A 26,965-nucleotide genomic window follows, 5' to 3' on the forward strand; every position below is an offset into this window, starting at 1 on the left:
CAAGTACAGAGGCTCAAATAATAGGTTTAGGCCATAAGCAAAGGAGCAAGAACACAAAGCTTATGCTTTGACCTGGGAAAGGATACCCACATCACTACTGCAGAAAAATGCTTACCTAAAATGGAATTTGTATTTAATAATTCTGTGTGCTTTTAAAACCTGTATTTTGTTTTGTTCTATGTGGAGACCACTTTTGATATTAAACCATTACGCAGTAGCTACAAAAGCTGATGCTCAAGATAAAAATCTACAGCTTTTAGTTCATGCTTTCAAGTTTTTTTTTCCTTTCCCCTCCTTTTTTTTTCCTTTTTTTTTTTTTTTTTTTTTTTTTTTTTTAAAGAACCTCTGAAAGTCTAAATGATAACATGTTTCAAGTAGCTGCTCCTTCCCTGGAGTTGAACAAAATTGAAAAGATCAAAGTTAGTGCAATCTTGTTCAAAGGTGAAGAGGTGAAATCTTATGTGTGCTGGAGGATCAGAGCAAAGAGAAATGTACAATGCTTGGTGTGAGACACCTGAAGCCCACTTTCATCAAGGTACCTCATTTTCATCTGAATCCACAATGTATCTCATTTAATGGTAAAATAAGGAACAGCATAGGATTATCTTGTTACACAGAAGAGAAGCCCTTGCTCAACACTGAAAAGTAAACATCACTAGTAGGTGAAAATGGTCAAAATTTTTTTTAGAATTACTAAGTTCACCACACTAAATTTTATTTTCCTTCTTTAAATAACATTTATATAATTGAGATGAAGCCATTACACCCACGATGTTTTAAGAATCATAACACTGTTGATAGTTTCTGTTGAGTTTCTTGAAAAAACACTGTGTTTTGAAGAGGACTGCAGAGAGGGACATCTAAAAAGGGTATGTTTTTTTCCATAAATCTTCATGTGACTGATGTGCCCTGACATAATGTATCACAATGAAATACAGCTGCCAAAAAAGAACTTCAAATTAAGCCTTTTTCTAGAGAAAGGGGAAAAAAAAGGTGATAAGAAAATAGGTACCTTTTCAGCAAAAGCTTTTAAAGCTTTAAAAGCAAGGCAAGTAAAAAAGTTCTCTCAGTTTTGTCTAAGAAACTAGAAGCCAAATGGAGAGAAAAGGGTTTGGGAAATAATGCTCCAGCCTCTGTGAGAATCAGAGACAGTGAACACAACACAGTGTAACAGGAAGAAAAGATGATTTTAATGTCCTTGTCCTACCTTGTCATTTTCAAACACGTGGAAGATCCACTTTAAAATTACTGGGAAATTGTGCTAATAATGCTAGTCGAAGAATGTTTTAGCATAAACATGGACTTAGACATGGCAAAGTGGCCACATTTAGAAGCTGAACTGAGTCACATTTCAACTGTTCCTTTTTGACTATGTAGAGTTTCTTTGGTGTTATTGCTATAATTCCTAAATTCCCAAAAGCAATTTGCTGCCCAAAAGCAATAAGCATTATGGATATATTGTCTATTACAGGTCAAACCTTGACCTGAAAATCAAGTCTTCTCATGAGAACTATAAAAGTCTTTCCTATGAGCCCTAATAGGAGCCATCCCACAGAGCCAAAAGCCCTTTTGTCAAGGATTCACTTGGCACATTCACACCTAAATTCCCACTTTTGTTCTCTTTCAACCTCAACCCTCACAGAAAATCTGCTTTAAAAAGTGTTGTCTTCCAGTGGCAGCTGCAGAAAATGAACTGCTCAAAGCCGAGCATGTTGCAGATGCTGGGGATCACAGACTGGGCATGAACTGAGGTTCAGGGACAGAAAAGAGATAAAGGTGACAAAACACACAAAGGGAATTTAAGAAAACTGATGCAGGCTCCCTCCAGTATTATATACATGCACGATTCGACTGGATGCAGCTGAACCTGGCACCAAACTACTGCCCTATATTAGGTCAGAACTTATGTCAGCCAAACTGCAATACCTCTCAGATCACAACATTTCTAATGGTTCTCCTCTTGCCTACATAAACTCCATCTCCATCTATCACAAAGTATGATCTAAAACACACATAAGCAGGTCCCAAAGGGTTGACACAACATACTGGTTCACATATTTTAGCACTGGGCTGAAGTAGAGAATGAAGTTTTCATAATTTCTTTTCTGTGTCTCAGGCCACCATTTCTTATTTCATGTTTGGGGTGCAGGAAGAGTTGATCTGTTGTTCTCCATCAATTAATCTGAGGAGATAACTGTGAAAGCGCTGCAGGTAGACAAAATCTCTTGAAGTCAGGGAACCTCTGCATGTTTCATAAGTGATGTTACATGGACATAAAACACCAATCACATGCAGCATGCAGTGGCTGACTCACAGAGATTGTGCTGACTGTGTGTCTTTATGCTTGAATTTGCTCTTGCATTTTGGTAGCATGTAGACAGCTCTATTTGCTGCTTTGGAAGGGCTGAGCTGGGATTTCAGGCTTCTGAAGTGCTCCAAAGAACTAACTTCAGGTATTTCTTTAACCAAGAACTTCTGCAGTGTTCAGATGCTCCCAGCAAATGTCCAAGCTCCCCTACACAGCAGTCATGAACATTGTTCAACATAGAGATGTGTTTTAGTCACTGAAGACCATGGTGTCAGTGCTGTGCTCTGAGGCACAGCCTCTGCTTCCTACAAGACTGTGCCATTCCCATGCTCAACAGAGAGCACGTGGCCAGTCCCTCTCTGGCACTCGCCACGGTCTCACCAGGTGGGGTAATCCATCAGGTGTACCAGACTGTTATTGCTCCTGTCTGTATTTGTGTTTGCTATGGACTATAAACCCTGATGATCCCATGAAGGGCTGTGACCATGAATCCCAATTGGCTGAGCAGTGCTATTTCATGGAGGGACAAGTCCAGCAGTAATGAATTCAGCCAGCATAATGATTTCGGTTTCACTGCACTGCTCTGCTTCCTGGGAATCTGCAGAAGATGAGTGACTGTGTCACAATCATAAATTCAGACACACACAATGCTGAAACTTCTTATAGAGCTCTAAGTCCCTGTGAAATGTCAGACTAGTAAATATGATTATCGTATTTGTTATTTGGCAAAAGTATTAATTAACCTGGAAAAGTTAATAAAAATATATTCCCTAAAATTATGCAGCAGAAAAAATATTTTCTCTTATTCATGGTTATATGAATGCAAAATGCCATGGGTTCTTCATCTTTAATACCTAAGGGATTTTTAAGCATATTGCTTCCATAAAACTTGGTTCATCAGTACAGTACACAGCCCAGATATGCATATTTAATTACTCTGAAAGTAATTTACTTGTACAGATGGTGGTATTAGAAGGTCTTACTTCCATTTAAATTACTTCTATTTGAAAAATAATGCTATTTTGCTATGAATCTTGAGTGAAGAATTCACTCTTATTACAGATGAATAATACTTGACAATTGTAATTAATCTGTGACTAATCTAATACTGCCCAGATAAACATTTTCTCTCCAGTTTTACAAATCAAAGCATCCTCTTTTAGAAGGTTGGTCTAGTAGTATTTCATATCCAAACATGCAGACTGGAGAAGACCCCAGTCTCCTCTTGGGGCACATGAATAAAGAGCCACAGAAGACTTTGTTGAATATCCCTGAGACTCCCCAAGGCAGAGATGTTACAAAATTGTTTGCATCTTTTTGTAAGAAAAAGCAGGGATTGAAGCAAAAGGGTGCACTTCAGGAAAATACCTACCAGGCATAAGATTTCAGAAAAACAGTGACTCAATGTGCATGTGTGGACTTTGGGGGAAACTTTAATGGGCAAGGATCCAAAATATTCTGGGCAGTAAGCCCTCCCAGCAGTGCAGGTAGCAGGGCCACGGGGGGTGCCCACCCAAATAACAGCAATTCCCAGGAGCAGGCATGTAGCAGAGCAGGGAAAGCTAGCAGCAGATTGCATTACCTCTTACACTCTTCCTGGGAAAATCTTCCTGTCTGCTTCAAGTGAGGTTGAAGCACTGTAAAAGGTCTACATGTGTATGTTAGGCTTTCTTCAGTGAACCCCCATCTTTATTCAAGCAGTGAATAAAGGGGACTGATGTGGTTGCTATGGTAAGCATTCATGTTTTATTGAAGACTAAATGGCCAGAACCCACATAAAGGGCTCCCAAGTGGCCCTAAAATGTGCTCTGCCTTTCCTTTCTGCCACCTCTCTTCAGGACAACACAATTTTTTGACAGCTGATCTGATTTGGAGGCTTATCCAGAATAGGCATATTTGTCCCTTCTATCCATGTAACTTTAACATTGTGACATGGATTTAATGCAGCAAACCCTGTGGACCTGCTTCAGAGAGCTGGAAAGCACCTGAATGTCCCAGAGAGTTTTGGGGGAACTGGAGATGATGGGTAAGCTGTGCCACACTAAGACTGACAGAACAACATGTTTTTGTCACTTTAAAACTAGGAGAGGGGGAGGAACAAGGGGAAATGTCATAATCTTGTCCAGCAATGCTGTACAACTCAAGCTGGACACACAGCCTGGAGGGGTTTCACCCAGGCATGGCAACCAGGGTGCCAGAGGAAACAAAAGGAACAGGACACATCACTCCATGAATAAATCTGCTCCTGCTATAGACAAGGAGCTGTGGTGCCCTGTGTCAGGCATTCAACTTGCAGACTGCTTTTCTTTTTAATTATCCTAATTAGGAAAAAATTTTATCTCCTTTGGCTTTCATATATTTACACTTACACGGAATTTCCAATAGCGTTTTTTCCAGGAAATCTAAGCACATTCGCTTTCACTGAGTTTAAAAAGCATCAAGGTCACATCTTTTCAGTTTTGAATCTTGCTTTTTTCAAACTGTCTGTGGTTGCTGTGTCCCTAAGCAGATACCAGTGTTCACATTATCCCACCCACTGCTGCAGTCTCCAGCTGCCAGGGCTGCACCAAGCCGTGCCAAAGACTTGCACCCTCGCAGTCCTGTGCGAGAAATGCGTGGAGCAGGGAAGTGCTCCTGGGATTCTCATCCCCAGCCCTTCAGCAATGCTTTGCTCCAAGGGATTTCTCACCAAGTGCTCTCTCTTCAAGGGAAGAAGAGAACCACTTGTCTCCCTGCTTGTCTTCACCCCTTCCTAGTCAGGGTGACTCCCCACCACGACTGCCACCCCACTCCTGCAGTCACGCTGCCCCAAACCCTCCAAAGCCCCATGGCAGCCATGGCAACAGCCAGAGGCTCAGCAGTGGGGCCAGGTGTGCCTGCTTAGCAGGTGGTGCTGAACAAGCTGGGGAGGGCAAGCAGAGCCTGTGCCTGTAGCTGGAGGCAGCACAGGTTGCAAGTCATGGTCATGTAGAAGTATAGGAACAAGAGAAGGTGAGTCAGGAATTTGGAGAAGATGCAAGCTGTAGGATGGCTGTGGCTGAGCTGATCCCAATTACAGTATTTCTCAGTTTAAGTATGCCATTTTAAAGCATGGAAATTCAAGGCTCCTGTTTGTATTTTATGACACAGAGCCAAAAGCCCAAAACAGAAGAAGAATCTTAACAGTTCTGTTCCTTATTTTCATACAAATTCACACACTTGTAGTCATATGCATATAAAGTCAGCCTTAAACACAAGATCCATGGTAAGTTTTTCAACAAAATAATCCTTTAGACACTGATAAATCAAGCAACAATGACACTGGGATATCATAGCATCACTAAAAATGTCACCACAGTTAACAAGCCTGCTTGCTTTAACAAAAAATATTGGTGAATAATCATCCGTCAGTTAGCAACGCTAAAAAAAAAACATGCCTGGTGTTCCTTGCCTAAAAATGATGGGAGTGGAAACATTGTTTTCTTGCCAGGTTATTTTCATTTCAGGAAGAGAAATAACCAGGGGAAACATGGAGAGAAGAATAAATAACAAGAAGCAGTATGAGGGGAAGAAATCCTTCATAATTATGCCATTGCCTCTGCCTCTCTCACTATCAGATTCCTCTCCTGTACCACACTGTGCCAAACCACTCACACGCCAGGCATCCTCCAGATGAATCAACAGAGTGGCACACGGCTCTGAGAGTACATCAGAGGCACAGAGGAGGTGTTTGATATTGTATTTATGAACAAATCAGAGACAAGAGCTTGGTAGGGGATTTTTTTTTGGAGGAGGAGGAGTAAAGAAAATAAGATTGTATGCCAGCTTGGGAGGAAAAACATCTCATTATCTTTTTAAAATTCCTATTAACCACAGACTCTGTTCTGCTTCATCCTCTAAGTGGTAAATTAAAACAGCACACATGCAATCTGTAGATTTGCTCCTTTACCCATCACTCAGAAAATATAATATGAAAGACTGTCTGCACTAATCTGGGCTCCAGCATCTGTCCTGCTGCTGCACACTGGGGCAGAGGGGCTGAACTGGGGCACTGTGCTGCCTGCAGCACATGGAGAGAGCCCCAGGTGCCACCAGGCAAGCACAGCCAAGCACCATCATCCCAGCCAAGACAGAATTCCTCCCAAATACGGGAAAAACTCCATTTTGGGAAATCTCACCATAGTAATTTCTAATTTCACTTTGCAAAGCAAAAAAAAAAAAAAACTGATTATGTCCACAAGCCACCAGCTATGACTACAAGCTATAACCTCCTAGTTGCCTGGCAACTTCCCTGAAACCAGCCCACAAAGACTTTACTTTTGTTCAAAAGCACTGGTAATGAAACACAAAACCCTTTTCCAAACTACATTGATGAAACCTTACCAGCTCTTACCAGTTTTCTCACCAATAAACATCTGCTCAACGGGAGGTGACAGAAAAAGGACTTCTAGAGCCCAACATCACAAGCTGACAAAAAGAGAGAGCTCCACGGCTCAAGTTTCAGGCCCAAAACCAGAATTCATCTACTGCATGTTCAGCCTCTTCATGCAAAAGTTATCCACACAATTGTTTTCTCCTGGTGAATAAAAGGATGTCAGGCCAAAAACTTGATTGTGTCCCTTACCTTTTAAGAAGCAGAAGTAATCCCCATTCATAGGCAGGGCCTTGCACCCAGTTTGCTTCTGTCTGCAAAGTCTCCCCTGCAAACATTTTGTTTTCTTCTTTTATTTTTCCTTTTCTAAGACAGAAAAATCAGATGTGGCAACCATTAATCAAGCAAATAATAAACATAATATCAGCCAACTGAGAAGACAGAAGCTAAGGAGATGCAGACAAAACTCTCCAGCACATCTCCTGTGGAATAAATGAGACTTTTCTGCAACTGAACCATAGCTCATACAAGATCCTCACAAAGAATGAAAATCATGTTTCAAATATTACACTGGTAAAAGAGTTTGATCAACAAGTCATCTAGCACATAAAATATTAATAATTGCACATATGTTGTCATGTATAACAGTGACAAAACTTTTTATGCTAAGATGGGTGTGTGGGAGAGCTCCAGAGGTGGAATGAACACCTCCAGCTTGTCCTTTGTGGCTCTTGTTTCCAGCCTACACCCTTGCAGCAACTGAGAGCTTGAAACAAAACCAGAGCCTCCCACCAGGGTAAGGAGTGAAATGCAAACACTTTCCTATGCCAGACTCTGAAAAACATGACTAGCAGACACTTTCCTTACACAAAAACATTTCCCAGTGCCCCAAATACATATTTTCCCAAGTAAAGACTGATACCAGACTTCAGAGGTTGGCTGTGTGTTTTAAGAGATTTAAAGCCTGAGTGGACTTAAACACGGACAATGAAACAAAACTGACTTCTCACATCAGACCAGTTGAGTGGGGCACAGCCTTTAGAAAAACACATTTTGATAGGCATTCCACCAGTCCCAAAAGCAATCCCAAAAGGAGCTCTTTCTAGTGCCTAACTACTTTCACTCTCAAAAACATGTGATTGCTCAAGTTGTAATCTTCCTGATTTTAATCTCAATTATTTGGGGGGTTTATATGGATTTTTGCTTATCCTCAGCCATGTAAAAAGTCTTCAGTTAGTTAGGTATTTATGCATCCAGTTCCTTGCTGTTAGTTTATCATACTTTTTACTGTAATTCAAGTGTGTTCTATCAGCTTCCTCAGTGGAAAAATATGCCTTTTTTTTCTCTTTTAGTGGGGGTGTGGCTCGTGTGTGGGCTTAGTTAAGAAACTCACTCAAACTCCAACACTGTCACTGATATGAAAATGAATCGTTAGATAAAAGATGTTTTCCCCCTTGTGTTTCTCAGATGAGTAAAAATGCTTACAGCAAGAGAAGGATGCAAATTTCAGGAGGAGTAAATGGCTGTGTGGTTCAGGGAATGGATGTGTGCAGGGGGAGCACCTGGGGGTGTATTTGCCTTGTCTGTGTATACATGGACTTTTTGAATGCCATAGTACTATGGGCAAACTGTACAAGCCCTAAGCAAACTTTGAAAGCTTAAAATGCAGTAAATTATGGGGTTTGTAAAAACAGAAAATAATCAGTAATGGTAACTAAAATCGATTCTGTATTTGAATTGAGTGTTCTACCCCAAAACAGGTTTTCACTAAAACAAATCACCTGATGTTTACTAGATTATTTATTGCACCTTTATCTGTATTACATATACCCATATAAAAAATGAGCTATTATTTTTAGGTCTTATAAATATATAAATTAAATAATGAATCATATATAGGTCTGTATGCAGCATGTCTCTGTGACACACACCATTTTTCTTGCACAAAATGTCTGTAAAATGCCTAGCCTGAGACTGCTTTTTCTGGCTAAAAAATAATCAGTTGCAGAAAGCTCAAACTTCTGTCAACTGTATGAAATGAGAAGGCAGAAGGCTATGCCCCTCAGTATTTTGATTACATGGATCAGGAAAACAAATTTCAAGAATTAACAGTGCAAATTTTTAAATATGCCAGAGCACTGTAATTCTAAGCACTGTTACAAGTTTCAGCAAGGAAAGGTGTTGCTTTCAGATTTGGAAATGCTTACTACAGTCTAACCTCTTTGTCAACACGTTTGCAGTTTTGCAACATCCATTTCTAAGTGAATTACCTTATGAAGGAAACCAAAAGGCAGAAAACTAAAGAAATAGGGGTCAAATTCCTTCTGTGAGATCTACCTTGTAAAATTATCCAGAATGTAATAATACCATGTTATTGACTTAAGCACAGTTCCCTGTGACATGCTGCAGCTGACCTGTAATTTTTATCCTACATGTTGCCAGCACTATTAAAATGACACTTGTGAATGTAAATTAAGCTCACAAAGGGGACAGATTGTATGATTCTGGTTTCTCTCAGATGCCTGTAGGCTATCACAGGTTCCATATGTGAAGTAATTATGTTCACTGAAGGAAAGAATAAATGCTGTCAAATTGTGTACTGAGAGAGAAAGCAGCTATTATATTGCAGTAGTCACTGGAGCATTGCCTTAGAAAGTGAAAAGATGTATAAGAAAATAATAAAAAAGAAAAACTGGAGCAGAGCTATATTAAATATAACCTTTAAATGAGTATCTGCATTTGAATACATATTACACAAAGCTAATATTTCACAAATAAAAGCATTTTACCTTTTTAATCACATTTTCTTTCCCACATCTGGAGGGCACAGGGCAGAATTTTTATTGGAGGGGTAAAGGACAGGTAGACCATCTTTCAGCTTTCTGTGTTTTCTCAGGAAGAGGAGCCCTCCAAGGCCCCAGAGATGCTGTCCCCACCTCCTTCCCCACCCCAAACCTCCTGTGGGAGCAGTGCAGTGGCCAGCCTTCCTCCCCAGCAGGCAGTGTGCCACCCCCACCCTATCCATCTCTGATGGCCAGCCCCAAGCCTCTGCCTGCCAGAGGCTCTGAGTGAGGGCACTAAGGTGGGGCACTTCTGGAGACACCCAGCTCTGCAGCACCAAACACCAAACCTTGGCTGCACAGGCTGCAGCAGCCTTGGGACAGTGAGCCTTCTACCATGGAAGCTACACAGCTGCTAGAAGGAAAGAAAACACTTCCATCACCTCCACAGCTGCAGAGTGGTCCTGCTCTCCTGCACCTGGGGGAGGTGAGCCTGTATTTAGACCAGTGAGGTCCTCAGTGAACCAGCACAAGAGGGGAGAGGATACTAAGCTGGGAAAATAGCCTTTTAAAGCCTTTCACTCACAGGGAACCAAGGACACCAGAAGCAGGGAAAGCTAAGTGCTTGTCTGGGTTTAGATTTTCATCCAGAAATGAAACAAGGAATAAAAGAAAGTTAGGATGCTCTGGAAACAAAACACAAACAGGAAGGCACATTTTCTTACAAGGGTGTAACTATGGATGTACAGGTCATGAAGGAGACCAGAACATTGAAAAGCAGAAGGCTGGATGCTTCCCTATGTTTTTTACTGTTTAATAGAGTAAACACAAAGTTTGGCATTCTGGAGCTTCCCACAGCAATGGAAAGGGGATATTTCTGCAGTGTCCCACTAGTCTAGTTCTGGATGTCTGCAGCCTCAGACATAATGGGTTGCAAATGTAACCAAGGGCGAATAAGGTCCCAGCACAGCTGTCCCCAGCCTGCCCAGCCTGTGCTGTGTTTCCAGCTAGAACTAGCCTAGACTCAGGCTAGAACTGGCTGCTGGGCAGTGCTGGGAGCAGCAGAGCTGGCTGGAGATGGCACAGCCCAGGCATCAGCAACTCAAGCACTGAACGTCCTGCGTGGCCCAGACAGTGGCTGCCTGTGCCTGAGCTCTGTGTGTGCTCAGCTGGCACTCCAAAGCTGACATGCCCAGGAGACCAAACCTTTCAGACTGCTCTCTGATGTGAAGGCAGCTCTTGGGAAGCAAGGCCCCTGCTGAAGCAGAGGAGATGCCTGCAAGCCCTCAAGCCCTCCTCCCTCTCCCAAAGCCACGATCAGCTCTGGGACAACAGGCATGAAAGCACTCACACTAGGTCTACAGAGTCCTTTTCCAAGCAGCTGATTTCCTGATTGTCCCATCAGGTAATTTGGGCAACTAACTTGTATCCAAGGGCCTGTCCTGATTTTGGGCAAACAATTTGCAGGTAAAGTGGTGATATACCTTGACCAACAGCTCTCCCTGGAGCCCCTGGTGGTGGCTGCACTACCCATCAAATCCTCATGTTCATGTGAGCAGTAACAAGGTATTAGGTAATGGCATGGGGTTTGCCTCATCAAAGGCCACAGCTTGCAGCAAACCAATATGTTTGTACAACATCACATTTCTGCTTCTGGTAAATTAGAAACTGTAAACTGTGGCACCTTTTTTTGAGGTTTCTTAGGATAAAAAAAGTCTGACACTTAGTTTTGCAGTCTCTCCATGGAAGCCATTTTACTGCATACTGTATTCAGTAGAGTTGTTCAGCACAGAGAAATACTCTGAATTGAACATTGTGCAATTGTCCTTTGCTGTTTCTGGGCACACACATCTCCATTAGAAGGAAAGGACTGCCAGGCTGCCCCACACACTGCCACCATCAGACACAGCACAGTTTACATGCCTCTGCCCAAACTCTCTCTGCATGTTAAGATATGAGGCTTACATCTGAATTGCCCATCAGGAACAGGGCCTGGCACACCCTGCTCATCCTCTCTGCCCAGGAGCAGGGTAACAGCCTGCCACAGCCCTGCTCTACGTCCACCTTGACTGGAAGGGCTCCCAAATCACTTGGGTTTCTCCACATCAGCACTGTGAAGGAACAAAACACCATCCTATCTCCTTATTTTAGTCCTTGCTTCTCTACTTCTGCTTCACTTCCTGGCCAGCTACCTCACTCATGCCAACCCCCTCCTCTGCAGCACCAAACCCTGGCAGCAACTTTCCCTCAGCAAAACCAACCAATTGCCTCTTTGTTCAAGGGCATCTTGTAACAAAAGGGCTGTGAGCACAGCCCAGAGAGGCGTCCAGATGCAGACATCAGCAGAGCAAACTCCCATCCCATGCCCCAGAGCTGCCTCACAGCTCACTAGTGTGAGTGGGGGCTGAGACAAGAGAGACCCACCCAAGCAGAGCACAGCTTGAGCACTGGCAGAGGGCTGAGGGGGGACAGTCACCTCATGGCATGTGCTGCCAGCCCCCAGCCCTGGGAGACACACACCCTGGGACAGAATCCTGCCGGGAGAGGTTCCTGGGGAGGGGTGCTCGTGCAGAAATGAGCCATCCCATTGTGCAGCCTGCTAACACCAGCTGGTCACGGCTGGGCGGGCAGGGCGATGGGCAGGCAGCACAGTCACACCACTGCAACTTCTTCTGGAATAAAAACCCCTTTGAAATCAACTACCATTTCCTAAGCAGCTGAAAACTATTAAACAACTGTTTGCAGGGTAGCTCATGTCATACGTGGGAGGCTGAAATGTAATGCAGAAATGAGAGGGTTTTTCTGGTTGGCAGCACTGACAGCAGCTATAATGTATGACTCTTTCGGATGCAGCGTGGCAGAGGCAGGGCGAGGATCATCCAGTGCTATTCACTAGAGAAATTGTTACATATAAAGGGAAGGCAGAATCAAGGATCTCAGTATCGTGGCAGAAAGGAGGGGCAGGGAGGAAAAAAGGGAAAGATGTGGTTTGCTTTTGCAGTTTTAATAAGGATTTGTGGGGTAATGTTGTGTAAAGGTAATACAGCTGGATCTTTAGTAATAATAACTAGAACCAACTCTCCATGTTAACTGACCTTTAAATATTATTGTCCCTTTCAGTTTACCAAAAAGACATTTACTTCATGAAAGATGTTATTCAACTCTGTATAAAGATCCAGTAGGCTAAAATATGCTAAACTGACATTTAGAATTATCTCATAACAGTTTTTTATGATAACTCGTATTCTTCCCATGTGACTTGCATGTGAGGGTTTGGGGGTTTTTGTTTTTTTTGCAAGTATTCTGAAACCATTTTAAATAATAGGCAGGTATTTCCTAGACATTCAGGCTATCTGTAATGATATTAGGACCTTTCTCAATAGCTGATTAATTACTTCCTTATTACGCTCAAGGCAAGTTGAAATCACATGCCCTGCTCAAGATTTAAACCTCCATCACACAGGCAAAGGAAGCATTCAGACTGACATTTTGCATACCTAACTGCATTTTCTATGATAACAAAAGCACCTGTGGTATATTGCCCTGGTAATCTGTGGAATCAAGACCTGGGAGCACCAGAAAAAGACCCACATTTTGTTGGGAGGGAAAGGATGGAGTAAAGGTAGATGTGTTTGTTCTGCCTATGCTGCCTGTGTTGAACAGGGCCCATTTCAGACACATGCACAAGCAGGTCACTGCTTAGGACAGCACTGTGCCCTGGTGTGCTGGAGCCCTGACACTGCACCTGCTGCCCCAGATCCCCAGCACACACAGCAGCTCGGCACTCCTCCCTCCCAGCTCTCACAGAGCCATGCTCCCAATTTTCCTACACTGTGAGACAGTTCTCCCTTCAGGTCCTCCTTCCCCTGCCACATATTCCAAGCCCATCTCCAAATGTTTTTGGCATCATAAACCATGCTTGAGAAAACAAGAAACAAACATTTCTCATTCCTTCTTGCTCCTGTCACCCATAAGAGGAAGATCAAGTTTTGACACCCTTAAACCAGACAGAAAGCAGGAGTCACCCAAAACCAGCAGACATAAACCATCCCTGATATTTTAAATTCTTCATTTTCTTACCTGCATTTTCCACTCCAGGGACCTTCCTCCTCTGGCTACTACATGTTATAGCTCAGCTACCTCAGGATCTGGTGAGAGATTAGTCCTTTTCCCTGGATATCCTTCAGCCCCAAGAGAAGGGAAAATCAGCAGATTGCCAATGTGCCAAGAATGTGGATAAATAAAGACACAGTAAAGTAACACATGATAGTAAACAGCAATCCACTTTGCATTCTTGGATATGGTATTTCACAATGCAAGAGGAAGGATTGGGCATTAATGTGACAAAACCCTGCTAAATTATGAAAAGGAGCACATACACAATCAGCAAAGAACTGAAATGGAAGCTACAAACAAAACCAATGACTTATGAGAATTTTAGCATTCTGTGATTTCAGCAAAAGAAGCAAACATAGAAGGGATGAATTATGATATAAGAAGAAGGCTAATTTCATAAATAAAATCTGTAATATTTTCTAAAAACACATTCTAGATACATAGATTCAATATTCATAGGATATGTTTTGGTGAGCTCTTCCTTCATTCACAATATTTTTAATGTCAGCAATTAAAGGAGACAAATTTTTTAATTTTTACTTTGCTACTGCAGTTCATTTCAATTGAGCTAGCAGCAAAGTACGTGCAAAATTTAAACAGAAGACTTCAACAAAATGCTTGAGATAATCATAGCATATCTAGCTCATGTAGGGCTCCACTGTGGAAACACACATTATTTATCAGCTTTGCATCTTCCAATGAATTAAAAAAAGAGTATTATCTCTTTTCTTATTTCAATATTTGTTTAGTGAGTCCTGGTAAATTCTAGGCCACATATTATGCACAAACAACAACAACTAATTATCTTAGAAATCCACAGTGATAAGAAAACTGCACAGTAAATATGTTATAATCAGGCAACAGCAGAAGGTAAGTTAGTATTTCATTTGCTGTGGATTGCACAAGTTGGTAAATGTTTTCTGGCAGGTGTCCTTCAAATTCCAAATATAATGCATCCATTTTATGGCATTATCTCAATTTCTATTATATTTGTTTATATCTTTGCAGTGAAACCATATTGTTATTAAGGTTATCATTATAATAGAAAATTGTATTACCTTTTAAAAGCCTGTTCTATTTTATGTGTATATAAATAGGAACATTATGGTCACACATGATTCCCATTTGTCCTTGCTATATTCTTGACATTGCTGTAAATGGAAGCAGAACACAAAGCCCTTACCAGGGCTTAAAATATTGCCCCTTTGATTGGCTGCACAGAAATCAGTTTTGCTTTTGTCATGCAAAATCTGACCCTGATGGTTATACACTCCAAAAAGTACAAACACTCTGTTCTCTTTACCTTTGACCACCAAGGTGGGTCTGTGTGCATCTCTATTTGTACAGTGCAGCAGCAGCAGAGTACTCAATACGTGCCAGAGAACTGACTTTGAGGATCTGGAAGTGTCTGAGAGCAGTGGGGTGAGCGGTCCCAGGTGCACAGTGGGGAAAAGTGAGGTGTGCTGTCACCTCCAGCAGGCTCCTGGAGGGATGTGTGACACCCAAGGCTCTCTGAAATGCAAGCTGTGCTGTGGCTTCTGGAAGTGCAATGCACTGTGGGCACTGATGTGCCTCTCCAGCAGCAGGAGCAGCCTAGACTTCCACCCTTACAGACAGCCCAGCCTAGACTCCTACCCATGCTCAAGAGAGCAGGCCAGGCTGCAGATGGGTGCGTGGACCAAGCTGGGGCTGGGCAATGGAGGCCAGATGAGGTGGAGCACTACTGTGGGAGTATCTGCACTCCCAGAAGGGACTGGGATGCACTATATTCTGTCAGCAGAGTGCCACATCCACTGGCCACATGTGTGCAACACTGTGATGCTCTGACTACATCCTGAAACAGGGATAAGGCACTTAGGCAGAATAAAAAAATCTTCAAAATTCATAAGCAAGGTGCTTCATTAATGAAAATTAATGCCACGACTGCTGAGAAATCAGACAAGTTCAGATGATTTCCTGTCACCTGATGGCCAGCTAATGGCTGTGAATATTGAGAGCAGCTCTTTTTATTTCCCAGATAAGATGCAATTTAATTTCAGTGTCTTGAAATGTTTTACAGAGTGCTGTTGTGTCTCCTCCTTGCTGACACAACACCCAGTAGTTCAGGGAACACTAGGGCATGTGATTACAGGGCAGATCCCAGTCAGATACACCATATAATTAGGGCTGATGTACAGTGTGCTATGCTCTGAGAAAACCCAGAAGAGTCTGGTCTAAAAAGTTCTCTGAATTGGGGTAATTACAATATTAATCACAATCCATTGAACTAAAGTGGAATTAAATACAAATTTTCTGTTTGTATAGTAAATGCTGAATAACAATAAGTTAGCTACAGCATTTTGGTCTGGTTTAACTGCCTAACATCTGGAGAACATTATTATAGAGTCATCAGCCATTTGGCCAGTGCCCAATATGAAAACAGTTTTACCCTTTTTTCTCTAAACACCAGCACAGCCCCAACAGAACACACATATTTCTCTTTTCTCAAAACATTCTCTTAAATAATTTCAAGTATTCTAGAATTTAGATGGGAAAAGCCACTTGTTTCTGTTTAGAAAGCAAACAAAATTGGACCAAAATAAGAGACCAATTTAAAATATCTAATTTAAGCAAAGATGGTGCTGCTTATGAGAGTCTGTGGTAAAGGCAGTTGTTCCAGCTATTTAAACAATATGATTACATGGCATTTCACAGGATGGAAGAGACAGATTACCAGAAAGTTGAAAACTGTGTGCCCTTGTTCCTATATAAATATGTACACATAACCTATCACTCGTTACTACCAAATTTATATCAAGTATAATTTGGTCTTTATTACAGTTGCTGAGCCTGAAAAGAACCTCTTTACTTATGAAGAATCCTTTTTTTTTCTGTAGTAATGAAAAAACACAGTTGTCAGCATAATATCCTGACATTCAGGATGCCAGGCTGTCTATACCAGAGTCAGATGTGAAAATAAATAGATATTAAACTGTCAGTCAATGAAATTACAAAGTCAAGAGCAGCTCTAGCTGCGATTCTGTGCGTTCTGTTTGATGGACACAGGTGTTTAAGTGTTATGAAATCCAGCAGAGCCTCAGAGTGAATAATGCACCTTCCAGCAGTTCTGCCCTAGCCAAAAGAGCTGTGGTGAGCTCCCCTCTCACCCTGAAGCTGCTGAGCAGTCAATGTGCCCTAAGAAAGGGGACAGAAAGGCCTTCCAGGTTCATAGAGCTAAAGCCCAAGAAGTCTTACAGTCTGTGTTACAGCATGCATTGAGGAATTGAAGCTACACTTCCCTCAAACTGTGAAGGTTAGTCCCACTGGCTTTGCATACAAATCTAAGGCAGATGCCCAAAATCCACATCATTTATTTATTATTCATAAGGCACTTAAAGTCAATCATCTGTCACTAATAAACATTAACACTATTAAAAATTAATGATCATCCTACAGCATGCTGAGACAGATTCTTCTTTCTGTTTGATGAGTATTGGAGCAAAGTATATCGCTTTCATTTACTGACTCTGAAAGTGTTTATGCTTTGTATAATGTTGCTGCTTCAGCTGCTCCTCTGAACACTAGTGACCCCCTTCTCTTGGAATGCCAAAAAATTATCAGTCTCCTGAGAGAAGCCTGAAAGGATGGTTTTAGCTACAAATATGTATTTGCAGAGAAGAAAAATAAATCATGGATTCAAAGTTATCACACACAGCACAAGTCTTTGTGATGACAGGGCTTTTTGTCTCCCCTTCCACTTCCTGTGAAACAGTAAGGTGTCTGTGATGGGGGACACACGTCCTTGTGTTCCCCACTGTCCAGGAGGGTCCTGAGCTCAGGTAACACACCACAAGTGGACAATGAGGCTGGAAATAACAGCTCTGACAAGACTACCTGAGAGTCTCACAAGCTGGAACAAGAAAAGGCTTCCTGAAGAGCAACTAAAAAAGGCAACTTCACCAAAGGTCCACACAGTGTCGCAGGGCACTTTCTTCTCTTAGTGGGTGGGAGGCAAAGCCCACTGCTAGAGATGAAGAAACAGCTTGCACCTTAACCCTCAAAAGGACATTCCCTCTAAAAGTAAAAATGATACTAAACCCTTCATCTTTTGTGTTCACATTTTCAAATATAAATCTTGGGGAATCCCTTTATGTGTTGCTGTCTTCACAGGCAGAACTCATAAAGCAGCACTGTTTCCTAACACATGCTCATCATGTTTTGCCCTGCTTATTTTAGCAATTATTTAATTGCAGAAGTGCTGTAACTATATTGTAGGTAATCACTTGATACACAGTTGATTCTGCTAAAATACAGTTAAATAAATCTAACCAAACCTGCACTGAAGACCAGTTGAGAAGCAGAAGAGAGACAATAAGATTGTGTGCATCAGATCAAAGTTTCTATGTGTTATATCATATCTCGAGAAACAAGCTAAACTTTAGGTCTCAGTGCCAGTGATATAATGGGAAAACTTGCCAAGATAGAAGATATATTAATCTTCCTCTTGCAATTTACAGTCTAATATTTCAGTGCCAAACCATTTTTCATAGAAAAACAGTGACTGTTAAGAAATAGAAAGAGCTTTGTAGAATTAAGTGACTACAGTCATGCTGGGTTTTTTTTCCCTTACTGATGTTTCCCATGAAATAACTAATGAGGATTTGCAAAGAACAGCTATCAGAGCTAGAAATTTACTATCAGATGGAAAAACATGATGCCACCCTCTGCTGAGGACTGAGAAGCATTCATGTTCCATACATTTTACATTCCTGCCAGCTATTGTCATTACAAGTGACATTTGGGGCCTGCAGAAAAATGCAGCCATTCAAAACTAATTCTGCCTTTCAGGGTGCAGGAAGTAAAAAAAAAAAAAAAGAGAACTCCCTGCAATGTCCCCAACAAGACCCAAAGAAAAGTCTTTTCAGGTACTGCAGGGCATCAGGGACCAGTTAGTGCCTCTCACACCATTTTTACATTTGCACATCTCCTGTCTTTTGCAGAGCCACACAAGGGTGGGCAGCTCCATGAGTCATGGCTAGGGAGCTGAGACCTGGTCCTGCAATCACACACACCAGTAAATCCCACAGAACCTCTAATTGAACATTTTTGAACAGAATTAGGATACACAGCCTTCTAAATCTCAGTCTTAAGACTGTTCTGGACAACATTTTTATTCATGCCACCTTGTCCTATTGCCTGCTTTCTACTCACAATAGATTTCTTCATAATTTGTCTAATTTTTATCTGAGAATTCATGCACTGACAAGTTACTCTTACAAAGACAGCTGGAATTACAGTCAAGAAAAAGATATGTTAAAGCATCATTATTTAAACATAAAAATGCAATGAAGCTGTTAACCTTTCCCTAAGGTGAAGGTGTTTATTGCTAAGTTTTTGCAGCACAATTACATCCAAACAGACAAAGGATGGCTTAAAATAAAGCTTTCCTTTTTTTTTTAAATCTACGTAGGAGAAATGGAAAAACATCTTGAAAGTAAGCTGCCTCATATCAGATACTTACTAAAATCTTTATTATTAAAAATACTAGAATTTCAAGGATAACTCTGAGAAAGACAGGAAGCTAAAACACAGTGCCTTCCCTTCTTAAATATAAACCATAGAATCATGCACTGGCATGGGTTGGAAAGGATCTTAAAGGTCACTTAATTCCAATGCCCCTGCCATGGGCAAAGAACTTTACACTGGACTGGATTGCTCAAAGTCCTGCTCATGGCTTTGAACACTTCTGTGGATGAGGCATCCTCAGCTTCTCTGGGCAACCTGTTCCAGTGTCTCACCAGCCTCACAGGAAAGAATTTCCTCCTGATACCTGATCTAAACCTAACTTCTCTCAGTTTAAAGCAATTACACCTTGTCCTATCACTACATGTCCTTGTAAAATACCTTGCATTGACTTTCTGCAATGTGTGAGCTGTAATTTATATTCACTTCTAATATACAAAATCTGATGTTTTTTTACATTATGCTGTGTGAGCCATATTTCCATAGATTTGTTGCATTTATCAAACACAGTCCCAAATGTGTCCACAGGGTGGTTCCTGCCCCTGCCTGCTGCCCTGGAGCAGCTCCCCAGCCCACTGGGGACAATCCTTCCCAGGAAGCTGAACTGCCCTTCAGATGGGGCCCTGCTGGCCTTTGGACCAGTGTCAGCAAAGGCACTGGGTGAGGGGATGTGTCCCTGGGACACAGCCTGACAGGCACAGCCCCTTCCTTGCAGCCTGCCCTCTCCAGGGTGTCAGCCCCCAGGCTGGGGCTCTCAGCTCTTCTGCCTCTTCTCCTCCCCTCTGTTTCCAGTCAGGTCCCTCAGGTGTCACCTTCCCCCCACCTGAAAATCACAGACCTCTTTGCTTCCCCAGACAAAGTGGTGCCACCCCCAGGGCCCATCTGGAGACCCATCAGAGGCCACAGGGATTATAGATGGCCAGGGACCTCTGGCATAAGGGACACAGTGAGAAACCCAGATCATTACAGCAGGAGGGAATGCAGCCCACACAAGGAACAGCAATGCTTCAGCACCAGTATTTATAAACACAACTGAGGGCTGCTGTCTCTCTCATATGATTGCTGGACCACAAACTACAGGCCATCTGCCTGCAGTCTATTATCACAATCTGTGAACAATTAGAGACAGGATATTTCATTTTAGAAAATAGCAAAGTTAACAAAAAGGCACAGGAAAAAAAAACAGAAAACAATCAAAAAACAAACAACAAAACCACAGTCAGCCACTGCACAGAGCCCCATTTGCCAGCCCTTTAACCCCTCAGCTCCTGGACTACCACTACATCTGCTGCCTCAGAGGGGAGATGGCTTCTGCTCTTGCTGAGGCCATGGTGGGTGCCAGCAGCAGCACCCTCCTGCAAACACCTGGCCCTGCTCTCTGGGACCTGAGAGCACCATAACCCTGTCTGTGAGACAGCTCACCACAAGCAGGAGGCATGAGAGCAGCCATGGTTCACATGGCACTGTCTCCAAGTGCATGTCCCTTTCCCAGCTGGCAGGGGAGCTTGTACCAGAACTGCCAGCCCTTTTGCACTCTCCTCATCCTGGCCTTCCCTACATGTCATTCACACGAGGTCCCTTGGATCTGAGCCTCTCTACCTGCAGCCCACCTATGACTTAGGCCAGATGGGACTCAGACCCAGCAGGCTCTGTACTTGGTGTCCCTGGGATGTCCCCACGGGTCAGGCAATGGCTGATTTCAGGAGAAACCTGCCTGGAAATGCCATGTGCCTCCATTCACTGATGGTCAGGGCCCACCTGATGGGAATCCCCAGTACTTAATGGTCCAAGGAGAACAGGAAGTAACTGGCTGCTGCTCAGTGCTGAGTACTGAGAGGGTGAGATGAGAGGCTGCCACCTCTGCCAAGGAAAACCCCAGTTCAACGGGTGCTGTGCTCCTGGCTGGGGATCTGCACCTCTACAGACCTGGCAACACTGGATTGCTGATTTTCCCAGGGATCTGCAGCATGTTCCAGGTGGGAGTCTCCCAGGATGTCCCACCAGACACTGCTAGGTGGGATGGGGCAGCTGTACAGAGGCTGGGGAGGCAGCATGGGATGGCACTGCCAGGCTGAGACAGCACAATCCAGTGGAGAAGACTTAAAGAGCAACAAAACCCACACACATGCAAAAACTCTGCATCAGTCTTCAGGGTAGTCTGAGTAATTAGTGGTTTCTTACAAGAGGAAAATGATAAAGAAAGTAGAAATCCAACTGCCTTAAAACAACAGATACTCCCAATTCATTTCTAATTTATGCATTCTTGTCATATGAAAGCCACTTGCTTAAGCTGCTTTTCTATCTATTTGCAGTCTATTCAGACACACAATGCTCAGTGGGGGTCTGTCTCCATGATTCATTGGCTCAGATTTCCTATAGAGTTTACATGATGTCTACTAAGCCCCATACAGTTTTGTATCCATTATAACCAGGGACAAGCAAGCAGGGCTCAGGAGGCTGAGCATCCATCTAAGAATAGCTTCCTGTCTTCCAGCTCTCTTCACAACAAATGAACAATGGTTACATTTTATGGGCTAGCATTGCATGGTGAGGGGAAATTAGAGGAACTTGTCTGAGTTAAATAAGGGAAGAAGCATTTAGAGTGAAGCTGCTTAAATGAGCAGGTCAATAACTAGTTTACTGAGACTAAAGCACATAGCTAATGAGAGAATAAAGTATTATTCTTGTCAAGAGAGAAAAAGATGCTGCCGTGGTTTTGTGCTAAATAATTACATTCATTATGTTTAGGACAGCCTTGCAAGTGGTCTTCTGCAGTAGTAAATTCATTAGCAAAGCTAATAGGCAAACTACTATTGGGGCAAATCTAAACAATTGCAATAGGATGGATGGCAAAGGAGGGGAAAGGTAGTATGAGAGCTAAAAGCCAAAGTTAGCTTTAAGTATAATTGAATTTATCTTCTCATCAACTTTAAGACCTCCTTCTGGGCTTGAAACAAGGAGAGAAAAAGACGTTGAAATGAAAGGATATTCACTTGATTGGATTTGTTTCTAGCTTTCCCAGCTTACCAAGCTGTCTAAACTCACCTCTTGACACATGACCACAATTATAAATCCAACATAAATTAAAACATTAACTAAATTGGCCCAATGTTTCCAAGCGACAAAAGACCTTGAATGTGTCAGGAAGCCATCTCAACAGACACACTAAAAGAATAACCAGGCTATGAATTTACCAAGAAGTTCATGAAACTTAGCTGGGCAGCAGGAAGGCTGGGTCTTCTTTACTCATGCCCTGCCTAGGTAGTAATCACAAGGGCTTCATGGATACAAATGCAGCCCATTGAGGTGAGCCTGTAAAATACTGGAACTCAGCTGAGGCAGTGTGTGGATCACAGCAGGAACTCCTGCAGGACAGGGCAGTGCCCTGATGCTGCTCAGGGCAGTGTCTGGCTCCAGCCTCCATCCCTGGGCAGGGCTCTGCAGCCCCAGCCTGCCAGGCTGCCTTCACTCACACACTGAGGCACAGAGGAATGCACTGCCTGCCACTGTGCTCAGTGCAGGACAGAGCTTTGGCTGAAAAGATAAAAGGGGGGTTTTTTGTCACTTTTTTTTTTTTTTTTTTTTTTAATGTTGAAACAGTTTTACTATATTAAAAGAGAGATCCCAAAGTGAGGTTTTTCCCTAAAAATAGCTTTACCATTAAGAAATCAAAATGTGTTATGATTGAAAAAAATACCTACTGAAAAGACTGGGAAAGAAATCATCATACATTTAAGCTTTTTTTCCTTTGGATTTAGAATATAAATAACTTTTTTTTTTTAAACTTTGTAAAAAACTTATTAAACTGATTAACCTGAACTGTCAGGTTCATCTGGATTGGATTCAGTTTTGCCACTGAACCAAAAAGCTGTTTTACATCATATCTGTGTCTACCTGTTCTAAATGGGCACTCAGGGTATTGGCTAAGGGCATCCAAAAAGCAGCATTTCAGTAATTGGATTTTGGTAAGACAGAAAAAAAGTAATTGCAATGAAGCCCATGGCTGAAAGAAAAGAAGAAGAAAAAAAAAGTCTTCTTTGCCAAGTGGAAATGGGAATAAATGTTCTTGGCTGCTGCTGCATCCTGAAAAGCCAGAATAAGCCTGAGGCTCCCCAGCAAACCTAGTTTAGAAACCTCCTCAGCTGATCTCTCATTTCTTCTAGGTAGTTGCCTTATCCAGTCAAGTTTAAAAATTGGGATCTAACTCTCTGTGAGAAATTGGGAAGACAGATACATTGTACATGTGAAGAAGGACATCCAGAGAATTCTCTTTGCCTAAACTGAACGCTGGGGAACCACCAGCTTTGTCATGTCAGGGAGAGGCTGATCTCTTCTCTCCAGCCATCACAGAGCATCCACCCAGCAGCAGGTCTGCTCTGCAGGGCTGTGCCACAAAGGGCTGCTGGAGATCACAGAGCCACAACACCTCTGTGCACCACCAGGGGAAAATCTGTGATCCTCATCCTCCTCCCACCACCTTCTAATATGCATCTACAGCCTTCAAAAGGTGCAAAAAAAAATCTGAGGTATCTACGTAGCAAGAAAGCATCCTTCATAAAGAATGTTTAATTAATAATTTCCACAGGGAAGATGAAAACAAGAAGATAACTGTTATGAGTGTGGGAAACTGTCAAAGAAGGGTTTTACTGAGGACAGGCTTAAGCACAAGCTGGGGAGAAGTTGGCACTTTGTTCTCTCAAAGGTAAAGACTAGACCTGGTTTCCTCGCTAGGTTTTTGACAGTTATTAAGTAACAAAAATACATTATACAATCTTTACATTTAGAGACTCAAAACATTCAGTTTTGGTCAAAAGTGACTATGAAAGTGTCATCTTGTTTCTGCACTCATCTGTTCCCTTTAGCCCCCACTCTCTTGTCAAAAATATATCCATTTTACTCACTAATGTTAATGGGAGCCCCATATGCCATGCACAGAAGATTGGCCTCCTAAGCTTTACCTATTTGCCTGCTAATAAAGCACACTTTTTATCCCAGTAAGCAAGGGAAAGCCAGCACAGGTGCACCACAGTAATATGCATTATACTTTGCCTCATGCTGTGCTACCACTGGTGAAGCTTTATTCTCATTCCAGAACTTGTACATTTGGTGAAGGTTAGTGATGAAGTACAGCACAGGTCATAAACAACTGAGCTTCATTTTCCACAACTAGACCTAGCAGCAGGCACTTAGGAAAAAAATTATACTAGCTTGTAAATGGAGCAATTTAATATGGAAGTAACTGATGGCAAATAAACACAAAATGCCAAGGCATCTTCTCTGTCACTTAGCTGTACTCTGTTCCTTATATTTCTGTAGAAATCAAATCTAGTAAACTAGAATTTATTCAATCTTACCAACGAAATCACTTTAAAATGTGAAATATCCTCCTAAGAAGAGAGAACATTGTGCTTTTTCCTGACAAAAACCTTTTCTACAGGCAGTGCACAGACAAGGTCTGAATAGTGCAGCCGTGGCTAAGATTTTCCGGCCATGTGCTGGAAATTCTCAGCGTTGTCATCATTTGAAAAAAGTAATCTGTGTGGTAAAACCTTCCCAACAGAGCAGAGCTTAAATTGTATGAATGGTAAAGCATCTCCTTGTCTTGTTTCTTCAGTTACCTCCCAAGTGCAGAGGTGCTTTCTCCAAACATGTGTTGCTTTCAACATGCTCCTGACCAACCACTTCTTTTTTAAATGATACAAACGTCCTTGTTACCTACTCCAGCTAGTGATGCTTGAACCCAGTCTCTTCTACAGTCTAAGGCTTTATTTTCTGACTTCCTGCAGCAAAAAAATATTCATTGCTTATGTACAGGTGAATGCAATATCAGTGCTCCATCAGCAGCAGATTTGAGGCTGTTTTGAATAGATATGAGACTTAGTCATAGAAAGATGATGGAGGGACTGGAGCACGTCAGGAGGAAAGGCTGGGAGAGCTGGGGCTGTACAGCTGAGGAGAAACAACTGAGAGGGAATCATATCAGTGTCTGTCAGTACCTGCAGGGAGGTGTCAGAGGATGGACAAGGCTCTGCTCAGGGGTGCTGAGCAACAGGACAAGAGGCAATGGGCAGGAACTGATGCACAGGGAGTTCCACCTGAACATGAGGAACTTCTTTACTGTGAGGGTGACCAATGAGTGGAATTGACAGCCTTCCAGTCTCCCCACTGGGGAAATTCCAGAACTTATCTGGACAAAATCCTGTGCAGTGTGTTCCTCAATGACCCTGACTGAGCGGGAAGGCTGGAACAGACAATTAGCTGGACCTTTCCAACCTTACCCATTCTGTCATTCTGCATGACATGAGGTCTCAAAATCACACCACCATCTACAGCCCCAACTCAAAAGAGTTTCTCACTCTTGCCCTTCTCTGAGCACATGCCATTTTGGTACACCCACAGGCCTGTTGGTAATCCCTCCCTAAACATTGTTCTGACCAATCAGACAAAACCCCACACACTGTTTTGTTACTTTCCACAGTTCTCCTTCCCTAGGAGCCTATAGGGTACAAACCTACCAGCTTTAGAGAGACTCACTGGCTTGTCAGAAGAGAGACTGCTCTGCAAGGAGCAGCAGCAAACACTTCTGATAGTCATTTCCAACCATTCAGATTAGCATACTGCATTCACTGCCATTTATATCCTCTAACTTCTTTATACCTATGGCTCAGTGAACGTGGCCAAAATCTCTCCCTGGTTTATGAGTGTGAATTTAGTTTTTATGTTTACTGACTGCTAATGAGGCATTTCCTGCATTAAACCTGCATAAAGTAGGTACCCACTGTAAAGCACTCCTTCCTACTGCTTTTTGTTGATTACAAAGGGAATTAGGGTCTGGCAACCATTGATAATGGCCATGAAGAGATGTTCATTATTCTCCTGATGTTTCAGAGTGAATTTAGTTGCAGCAAATGGTCAAAACATAGCCCAGTACAAGAAAGAAACCTTTCTTGGTTAAAGCAAACCAGTAAGGACCCTTGAAATCAGGATGGACTGGGCTTAGCAGACCTGAGCAAAGTGCCATGTAGCACCAGTGCCCAGTCACACCATGGCATTGCCAGTCCTTACCATACTCTATGCACTGTTTCCAGTTTCTGAGGGCATTTGTGAAAGAAGAGCAAGCACAGAAACCCTTGCTGGCTTACAGTGCCTCCAGCTCAAGCTCTGCCACATAGCCTGTACAAAATAAGCTGAACAGCTCCCAGATGTAGCTCAGGTGGCCCAATGTTTCTGCTTTGGAAGTGGAGGAGGCAGTTACAGCACTCACACATTCTCCTGCGTGCAGAGCCAGGCTGTGGGCTCGGAGGAGGTACAGGCAAGGAGCTCTCATTCCTTCTTCCTCTGCAGGAGGGTGGAAACACCAAACTACAGCTCACCTTTCCACTACTGCAGGTCTGTGGAAAGAGCAAAACAGCAAATGAGTTTTGACATAACAACCCTAAATTGGTGATGGAAAAGCTGGCCAGCACATCCGTGGCTGAATGCAGTTATTTTGTTTAATGTAACAAATTATACTACAATTGTATATGATCTATATTCTTGGCCTTTAAATCACGGGTAATCTATGGCTTTTAAGATTTCAGTTTATTCTTAAACAATATAAATGGCTGTCCACAGCAGACACAGCTGTATCAGAGGGGAGAACATGGAAAATTTGAGGAAGAACATCTCCATCTAACTGCCTACCTGTAACTGAGAAATTAGCTCTCTTCCCCAGAGGAAAAAAAGGTTGAGGTTAATTAGGTGATTGTTTAACAATGCACACAAAGTTTCTATTGTGAAACATTATTTTATAGAGAAATATCTGCACATCCCCACCTTGGCAGAATCTGATAAAAGATGAAGGAGAATACAGTACATACCGTCAAATGGATGACAACTTCATAGAACTTCTTCTGAGAGAAAGCAGCC

The sequence above is a fragment of the Oenanthe melanoleuca genome, chromosome 8 (assembly GCF_029582105.1).
Source record: "Oenanthe melanoleuca isolate GR-GAL-2019-014 chromosome 8, OMel1.0, whole genome shotgun sequence".
In the NCBI taxonomy this organism is placed as follows: Eukaryota; Metazoa; Chordata; class Aves; order Passeriformes; family Muscicapidae; genus Oenanthe; species Oenanthe melanoleuca.